The sequence below is a fragment of the Fukomys damarensis genome, unplaced genomic scaffold, assembly GCF_012274545.1.
Source record: "Fukomys damarensis isolate Sample0158 unplaced genomic scaffold, DMR_v1.0_HiC HiC_scaffold_15, whole genome shotgun sequence".
Taxonomy (NCBI): domain Eukaryota; kingdom Metazoa; phylum Chordata; class Mammalia; order Rodentia; family Bathyergidae; genus Fukomys; species Fukomys damarensis.
Window position 1 is genome coordinate 52312638 of NW_022900927.1, and position 10531 is coordinate 52323168.

Genomic DNA, 10531 nt, shown 5'->3' on the forward strand with positions numbered 1-10531 from the left:
TAGGCGGAAAGGAGCCAAGGAGATTGTGATTTTAAAATTGCACTTAAAAAAAAAAACTTGGAATATTAGGAGAAAAGCCTTTTTCTTTTCCAAGAAACTCACTAAGAAAAAAAAAATCCTAAACAACTTAATGACACAGTAAGTCTATAAGTTGTGGCTTACACCTGTCCTTTTCACCTGGACATTGCTCTTCCTCCTTCATCATGGAAGCTGCAATATATTGTAGGTGGGCACCAGATTTCAATCGAAACACATACAGATATTCTGACATAGCTTGTCATATGGGTAACTGGCAGTAGAAATATAGACACTAGCTCCTTTTTTTTTTCCTCATTGAGTTTATTGGTACATTTTAGGTATACAGTACAGCTACATTCATCACTGGGTTCTTGTACCTTTACATGACAGGTCTTGGTTCTCATTTTTTCCCCTTGTCCCTGCCCTCCCTTCACCCCCTCCTCCCCTCCCCCTTTACAAACACTTCATTTCCATTTTTTCATTTTCTCATATTTTTTCTTTTCCATTATTAGCTTTCCCCTACCTTTCCCACTTTCCCTACACCTTTTGCTCTTTCATCTTGAAAACAAGGTCCCTCTGTCTCTACTTCTTTGAGTGTGTATCTTTCCATTTCTGCCTAATGAAAACCTTTGCACGCCTCATATGGATTAGTCCTGAAAATTCATTTTCTGCTATGGGTATCAGTGAAACTGCAAACACCCTACATTTAGGGTGGGTTACTTTCCCCATCCAAGCTTCAATGACCTTCTTGGACCTGTCTTGTGACATGGCCATTTCTCTAACTCTCAAAATCCCTTCAAAGCAGCTGTGCTCATGTCTTTGAGATTCTGTTGATGTTTACAGCATGTAACCTAATGGTGCCTTAGTACCTTTCTCATGCCTTTACTCCTTTTTTCTCACTGTAAGACATTAGTTCTTTTTGCAGTCTTTAGTGACCTTAATGTCTATAGAAGCATCCAGTCTCTTCCCGTTACAAACACCTCTAGAGAATCTGCCCAACTCTTTTTTTTAGAATTTAGTACATGTCTCTAGTACATAAAGTTTACACTCTTTGTGTGGAGTTGATAAATGTACAAAAGACATCTTAACACAATCCTTCATCCCTTTGTTCCTTCTCCACACTCCGCCCATCTCTTGATTCCTGTGTTTATAAACACCAATCTCTTCTTTAAAAGTAATCTCTCCCTAAGAATAGCTGAGGAGCATTATTTTGGACAATGAAACAAAAGCAACAATTTTGCTGGCTTCATAAATTTCCTTCTCTTCCCCTTTCATTGCCCATTTCTTATCATTCTTTCACTGAAAATTTTTATATGCAAAAATGACTTATCTTGCCATAGCTCCTCCTTCCATCTAATTCATTTTCACTCACTCCAGCCTGACTTTCACTGTCACTATCACTTTGCAGTGAACTTTAAAAACAGTGATCAGAGATTTACACTTTATTATCGCCACCACTTCTTTTGGTCCTTACATCTCAGTAGATGCTCCACAGTTGATTACTACTCCCTTCTGGAAATATTTTCTCCTCTTTTATACTCTGTCTCTTCATGTTTCAATTCTAATTCAAGGCTTCTCTTTTTCTTCCTGCCATTACTTCCTTCTTTACCTGACTGCTGATTATGGGAACACAATGGGGCTAATTTCCACACATCCTTCTCTCTCTCATCACATTCCTTTTGGATAATTTTATTTAGTCCTTTTAAAACTGCTGTTGTATTTATTTCCTGTACTTCTTGCAACAAATGAGCACAAATTTGACGGCTTACAACAACAGAGTATTTTTTCCCTCCTAGTTATGAAGAACATAAGATTGAATCCAGTTTCACTGAGCCAAAATCCAGATGTCAAAAAGGCTGTGCACCCATGGAGTTCTCGGGAGGAGTGCCCACGTCTCTCTTAGCCTTTGCTGGATGGCTGTCAGCATTTCTTGGCAGGTCACTGCATCACTTCAGCCTTCAAGGCCAGCATCACCAAATCTCTCTTGAATCTCTGTCTGGCTTTCCTTTATAAAGATGCACTTGATTTCACTAGGAACCTGTCAGCATAGTTCAGAATATATTCCCCATAGCAGTGATACAGAGCCTTTTGTGTGCTGTAGATTGGCCACCACTGCCCTATGGGATGCTACCTAATGTCATCAGATATCCAAAGATACCTTTTTCCTATATAAAATAATATTCATAGATACCACAGAGTAGAACATGGATATCCTTTGCATTTTGGGTACAGTAAAGCATGTTCCTTGATCACAGTGAAGTCACAGGGGATATCCAAAAGCATGTTATAAGTTCTTCACAAAAATAGTTAAGGTGATCTGAGTGTCCATATGAATAACATATATTTGTCCCTTTTAGATAACAAGCTATTTCTGCAACACTGAATTGCACTTTGGGAATCTTTTAATAGTATGGCCACTCAGCTGTCATGTTCTGGCCCAATGGCTAGGATGTTGGCAATGACCCATGAACTGATGTAAAGGTAGTAAAAAATGGCACTAGGGGCAGCTTATGTGGCCTTTGCTGTTGCCTACATTTTGGCTCATTGGGCACAATACCCTCGTTTTGTCTTAGAAAAAACTGGCCATCCAGTAGTCGGATTGCAGTTGCAACCCAATGGACCCCATCTACTTTATTTTATTTATTATTTATTTATTTATACCAGGGATCCAACTTGGGTCTTTATGCTTGCGAAGCAGGTGGTGGAACCACTGAGCTAAATCCCCAGCCCAGACCCCATCTACTTTAGTTTGGCAACTTATCAGTAGACACGCCTCTCAATTTTAGGCTCCTGGTGGTAGAAGCAAAGCATCCCCTATGAGTTGCTTTGCTCCTTCCAGTGTGCTAGCCATTTGTTAATGAAGCCCACTAGTACCTTAGCATCTCAAATGAAAACAATCTTGAATGTACCATTTCCATTTTGTACTTGAGGTCTGTTGAGTAGGGTTTGTAAGCATGCAAATGAGAATGGAGAGTTCATACCACAGTTTCATATGATACCTCTGACCACAAAGTAATCTCTGACCAATGCCTGATACCAAGCAAGGAGCTGTCATTCAAATGGTGTACCTCTGGCAGCAGCCATCTCAGGTAACTGATGTGTTCAGAATCAGAGGTGCTGGTGCTGGTGCACCCAATGGCAGAGACAGCAAGCAGCATATCATGAAAAGATACACGTGCTTGTAGTTCCTTGGGCCAGCAGGCCCAAAATGTTCTAAAGGCAGAGGACAGGTCCTGGCCTATTGAATCATAGACAGTTTGGTCAGCCCAATTGGACTGCTCAGTATCTTCTAAGGTGTGCTGGTGAAAAGAAACCCACTTGAACTCAGTCTAGGGGACTAAAAGAACATCCAAGTATGGTATGAACTGTCTTTGGTATCCCAAGCAGCCTGTCAGCTTTTCTTCCATGCATGGGCATCATGGAGGCCAATGACTTTTTCTTGGTCACAACTGATTCTTTGGGTTTTTGCCTAAGTGGCCTTCTCATGCAGTCTGTGACAACTCATTATTTTTATTTATGCACTGAAAGCCATTTCTGGCCAGATAAAGTGGAAAATTACATCCTACCATTATTACTTGTAACATTTCTATATAAAATTTAAATTTTTTTGGTACTGGGGATTGAATTCAGGACCTTGCATTTGCTGTGCAGGCACAGCACCACTGAGCTATGTCTCTGGCCCCATTTGTAACATATCTATCTGTAGCATGTATTGAATTAACAAAGCAATGCCCTATTCTCCATTAAAAATGAAAGGATAAGGTGGTGAGGGAGCAGGGGCAGGGGCTGCAGGTGGTTGGGGCTCCAGCAATGAGCCATGTCATGCCTGGGGCTGATGGGGAGGCTGGAGAGGGGGTCCTGGAGGTGCAGGAGATTATGAGAACAGTGTGGAACTGGAGCCTGGGGGGCTGCTGCTGGAGCCCAAGCCAGAAGAGGAGCCTGCCCCCTAACCCCCAGCTCCGGGCTCTGGGCCTGGCTCAGGATCTGCCAGTAGCCAAGAGGAGGAAGAGTCAAGGCTTCTGGAGAGTGACCCAGGAAGCAGCGCTGTTGAGGACCTGGAGCTGGGAGCAATCAAAGCTCCAGTCAGGGAGAAGGAGGAAGAAGCTAAGAAGCTAAAAGAAATGCAGAATAAGGTAGAGAAGCAGACGAATATGAGTCTGCCCACAGGCAGTGCTGGCCAAGCAATTATGTCTGTTGAAGAGAGAACAGAGGCTGATGCTCATTCCATCTCTGTTGGCAGTGTGAACCATGGTGCCCCACGGGAGAGCTAGAAGCTCACTTTCATGGCTGTGGTTCAGTCAACCATGTCACCATACTTCATGACAAGTTTAGTGGCCATCCCAAAGGGTTTGTGTATATAGAGTTCTCGAAGAGTCAGGACTTCCCTGGCCTTAGACGAGTATCATATTAATAGATGCAGAAAAGGCATTTGACAAAATCCAACACCTATTCATGATAAACACTCTCCAGAAAATTGGAGTAGGTGGTCTTTATCTTAACCTGATAAAAGCTATGAAAATCCAATAGCCAAATTCATATTAAGTGGCCCAAAACTAAAAATTTTCAGGCTAAAATCAGGAACAAGACAAGGATGTCCAATAACACTATTCCCGTTCAATATAGTTCTGGAAACGTCGGTCACAGCAATTAGAAAAGAGAAAGAAATAAAAGCAATAAAGATAGGAAAGAAGAGGTTAAACTGTTATTATTTGCTGACCACATGATATTCTACATAGAAGACCCAAAAAACTCTGATAAAAGAATTTTATACTTAATTGGCAGATTCAGCAGAGTAGCTGGATATAAGGTCAACACTCAAAAATCAATAGCCTTCTGGTACACAAATAACAGACTCACTGAGAAAGAAATTGGGAAAAAATTCCTTTCCTAATAGCATCTAGAAAAATGAAATATTTAGGAATCAATCCAAGAAAGGAAGTAAAAGACATTTAACTTGAAAACTACCACACTCTGAAAAATAGAGATTGAAGAAAATATGAGAAAATGGAAAGATATCCCTTGTTCCTGGGTAGAAAGAACCAATATAATGAAAATGGCCATAATTCCAAAACTGATATATAGATTCAGTGCAATCCCTAAGAATATAGTTTACAGATCTTGAGAAAACAATCCAAAAATTCATTTGGAACCATAAGAGACCTAGAATAGCAAAAGCAATTCTAGGTAACAAAGATATGGCAACAGGTATCATAAACTCCAATGTGAAATTATACTACAAAGCTACTGTGATTAAAAGAGCATGGTACTGGCAAAGAAACAGATCTGAGGATCAGTAAAATAGATTAGAAGATGCAGAAACAACACCAGATGTTCTCAGCCACCTCATCTTTGACAAAAGAGCCAACCATCCTCACTGGAGGAAAATATTCTCTTTAATAAATGATAATGGATAAACTGGATTTCAACCTGCCTAAGACTAAAACTAAACCTGTATCTTTCACCATGCACTAAATAAAAACCAAAGTGGCTCAAAGATCTAAATATCAAGATAGAAACACTAAACTTTCTGGATGATAGGTAGAGCATTTAAAGACATCAGAATATAAATATTGTTTATGAACAATATTTCAGTAGCATGGGAACTGGCACAAATAATCAACAAGTGGAATCTCATCATATTAAAAAGCATCTGTACTGCAACAGAAACCATCAACAGAGCAAAGAGACAACCTCCAAAGTGATAAAAAATTTTTATCAGCTGTTCCTCAGGCAAAGGTTTACTATCTAGACTATATAAAGAACATTAAAAAATCAGAAACCCCAAACTTAAAGACCCACCACAAAAATGGGCATCTGAAATGAACAGATATTTCTCAGACAAAGACATAAAAGCAGCAAATAAACATATGAAAATATGTTCAGCATTACTGTTCCTTCAAGAGATGCAAATGAAAACAAACCTGAGATTCCATCTCACTCCAGAAAGAATGGCTGCTATTAAAAAATCAACCAACAACAAATGCTGACTGCATTGTGGGGAGAAAGGAACACTTCTCCATTGTTGGTGGGAGTGTAGACTGGTGCAACCACTATGGAAACCATTAGGGAGATACCTCAAAAACAATGATTAAAAGTCCCATTTTACCCACATATTCCTTTGCTGGGTATATTCCCGAATTAAAAGAATCACATCACAGTGATATATGTGCATCCATGTTCATAATGGCACAGTTTTTGTAATAGCTAAAACTTGGGAACAGCCCAGTTGCCCATCAACTGGGGACTGGACAAAGAAGATGTGGATGTTTTTAATCTAATGGAGTCCTACTCAGCCATAAATAATGAGAAACTAGAGACATTTATAACTAAATGGATGCACATCGAGGCCATACTCCTAAGAGAAATATATAGGGCACATGTTTAAATACTAAATAGTTGTATAAATAAGGATCAAAATGTATAATAGATAATGTGAAATAGGAAGAAAAGGTATGAAGGTGAAGGGGAACTGGGAGATTTAGTGTAAAGGAGAGAAGGGAAAGGAAAAATATAAGAAAGGGAAAAAATGGAAACAAAGTCTTTGTAAATAGGGAGAGATGGAGGGCCTAAAGGGAGGGCAGGGGAATGGGGACAAAATAAGAACCAAGATGTATCATGTAAAGCTTAAAATTACCAGTGATGAATGTTATCATATTGTATACCTAAAAATGAACCAACAAACGATTTAAAAGAAGAAAATGAAAGGATAGAACCAGGTATTTAATTCAAATGCTAACCAAAGTGAGAATTAGTGGCTATAGGAATATAGGCTTTGTAAAAAACAGTTACCAAAAGTACCCAGAGAGATAAAATGTCAGTTCATTAAAAGTTATAGTAATTATGAATCTTTGTGTTTACAACTTAGAGTTCGATAGAATTCAAGGGAAAAATAAACAACTGCAAAATAATAGGAGATTTTAATACCCTATTTGGATAGAACACCCAGACATATACAACATATAAAACAAATGGACCTGACAGACATGCACAGAACACTTCAAGCAATAAAGGTAGAAGGCATATTCTTCTTAAATTCGCATGGAATATTAGCTAAGATGGAGCTCATCTTTCTGTAAAATACCAAAAAAGTTATACAATGTCTTAAAACTTACAGAAGAAAAATCACCCAAAGTATCTTTTGAATTACAATGGCATGAAACAAAATTAATAGCAAAATTAAAACTATAAAGTCCACAAATATGTGGAGTTAGTTAAGCAGAGCAGTCTTACAAGCATAGCCAAAAAGCCAGAAGAGAATTTAGAAAATAACTTAAAACCAATAAAAATAAAAATACAACACTTGAAAGAGGATATAGTGAAAGCCATGTCAAAACAGAATTTTAGGTAAATTCATATATTAAAATAGAACAAATATCTCAACAGCCACCTGACTTTATACTTCTAGAAAGCAGAAAAAGAGGAAGAGACTAAACCCAAATCTAGAGAAGGAACAATAAATCTCAGAGCAGTGATAAACCAAGTAGAGAATAGGAAAACAATAGGAGATCCACAAAATTGACAATCTCTTAACTGGATTAGCTAACAAAAAGGGGAAGAGATAAATAACTAAAATCATAAATGCAGACGGTGCAAAAGCAACATAAAGGAGTACAGTACAAGCAAATGATCTAACAATTGTATGCTAACAGTTGGAATCCCTAGAAGAAACAAATCCCTGGGCAGACTGGATAACAAATTGAAATAATGATCTTTGCTTTATTTGCTGCATAGTTTTGTTATGAGAAATAATATATTTGTGAGAGCACCTGGTGAAACATATAATTGCCTTTCAAATGTAATTACTTTTTCATACTTATTAATGTATTCATTTATACATTGTAACTCTTATTTTGCTTTGAAAGAGAATAATACCATACCATGAGGTATTTAAAGCCCCCCACAGGACATTAAGCTATAACACCTTTTTTAGAAATGACTCATTAGAAAGTGGCTATTGATCAATTAGGATGTGAAATTCACCAAGAGGACAATTTTAATGAACAACTTGAGTCATCTACTTTAGTGGGCTGTATTGTTACGGAATACTTACATTTAAGTACAGTAGATCAGGGATAATCTCCTTGAGCAGAAAGGTTTTCCAGACTATTTCTCCTCATTTTTTGAAGTGATTGCTCTAACCCAATATATCATTTGTGGCAGGTAAACAACTTATAAAATAGAACAAAATGAAAAGCTTATTAAAGGCTATCAATGAGACCATTCATATGGAAATGTGAAAATTAATTGAATTCTGCTTGCCAATTGCAGTGCTAAAGTAAGCAAAGACATCATGACCCATCTGTCATCATTCATAATGATTAATACCAAATTTCGGGTATTGTATATAAAGCAATTACCATGCAATTAACTGTGTTCTCTTTCATTTAGTAGGTACCCTCCTGAGCTAAAGCAACTTTGTTCCTAACACTATTGTCAAAGATCCATTAGAGTTTCTGATTAAAACATACCTTCAGTTTGAAACATGGTAGTTAAAGCTTTCAGCTTGAGATAATTTTCTTTCTTTGATTCTTTTAAACCTCAGCAATACAAATTATGTGGCTTTAAAATTATGTATATGAGTTCAAACACCTTTCAGAAGTCATTAATAAATTCCAAAAGGAAAATAGCTTGTTTCTCAGCACAAAATTGGCAAACATACTGGACAATTTTGTAGAGTCTTAACTCTTAACACAGCAAGAGCAGATTTTGTCCTAAAACAACAAAGGCAGGAATCTTTAAAATTCCAAGTTCAAAATGAAGGAAAGAGTTAAATTCCTTCTTTTGAAATAACGTCTTTTGCTTTTCCAACTGATGCTGGTGACAAGCTTATCCCTGGCCTTGGCTAAAAATCCTTGGCACAAGACAGATAGAGGTGTTTCCAGATAGCAAGTGTAAGGCCTTGGAATCTCTTCAGTTCTGGGAGCAAGCTCATGTGAAAAGGGAGGCAAAGAGAGCAGGACAAGCTTTCCTATCTCAGCCTCTAGTCTCTCTTCTTAGATGTTCAGTTCTCCTTTTCATGGAGGGCTATTTGCTTTTCCCTTGGAGAATGAAAATAGTAAATTATGCAAGACTCTTCTCATACCTGAAATATTTTGAAGATAAAAAGATTGCTTCACTAAAACTAAAGCCCTGCTGTTAGCACCCGTGTAAGAGAAAATTGTTTTAAGACCCAGGCATAGGCAAGGATTTTCTAAAAAGAACCCCAAAGACACAAGAAACAATAGCAAAATTCAACAAATGGGAAGTGTCAAATTAGAAAGCCGTACACCATCTGTCGATGAAACATCATACTATTTTAATTTTTTATTGGAGTCTGTATATATACAAATATATATAAAGAGTGAATAAAGAGTAAAATAAAGCAGAAAATAAGGTAAAGTTCAAGTATTTCTACAAATTACAAATTTTGTTGTTTCAAAAATGTTCTAATATATATGATAGTTTTTCATTTATAGAACTAGTTTTTCTTAGTTTGTTGGAAAGAGAGCTTTGTGTCATTATCGTTTTTCTTTGTGAGGATCTTTTTGGTTTATATCTTATACTTTGAACTGCTTTGAAGATAACAATGCACAGTGTATTAACTTGTTTTTCTCTTGTTATTTTGTTATGAAATTTTGTTTTTTAATTTTACATAGTTGAATCACAAAATTAAAAAGAATGAAAGATCATTACTTTCTATTTTAAGTGGAAAGGTTGTTAATTAAGTTGGGTTTTCATCAAGAATCAACTGTTTCTTAATTTAGAGGAAAACCATACTGATGATTCTCATCTTCCAGATGTATTCACTTACACTTTTCATATTTTCAACATAACAACATCAACAATAGCTTATAGAATGCACAAATTTAAATTTTATAAGCTTTATGTTAAAAGATTTATTGAAAATGCTGCAGGAAACACTGTTCTCATGACATTATAGCACGGAACTGGAATGTCTTCCAAAGGCCTCCTGTTGAAGACTTGCGTTATTATATGTGACATTGTGGGAGGAAGTTAGGTCATTGGAGACGTGAACTGGGAGGAGATGTTCAGGCCTCTATCCTTTTTCTCTCTTTCTGCTTTTCATTTGCCTTGAGGTTAACCTCCCCCTTTGAGCTCATGCTCCTGCTGTGATGTACTGAGATGCCACACGACCAAAGAGAAAGGACTGAAACATCTGACATAAACTTTTCCTCCCTATAAATTTTATTTTTTCTGGGATCTTGTTGCAGATAAAATTGACAGATGTTTTGGCCTAAAAATATATTGACAAGCTCCATGAAACCAGTGTTGACATCATTAATCCATCTTTTGACATTTTTAGTTCCAATATGGAAACTGACTTTTAAAGCTGTACATTTCTTCTTAATTCTTTTTGTGACTGCAAAACAAAAATCTTAGTTGTTATATTTTCATTTTTATCCAGGTCAGAGTATTTTCTTTGACTTGTGATTTCTTTGATCCATGTTTTATTTTGTAGTATTTTCCAAGTATTTCTTTTGTCTCATGTATCTTCTTTTTTTTTTTTTTTTTT

The 10531-nt window shown here is 36.9% G+C and overlaps 1 pseudogene; it reads left to right on the top strand.

The window, feature by feature from the left end:
• Nucleotides 1–3828: 3828 nt before the first annotated feature.
• The window catches only part of LOC104868560, a 13538-nt pseudogene continuing 6835 nt past the window's right edge, over nt 3829–10531 (top strand).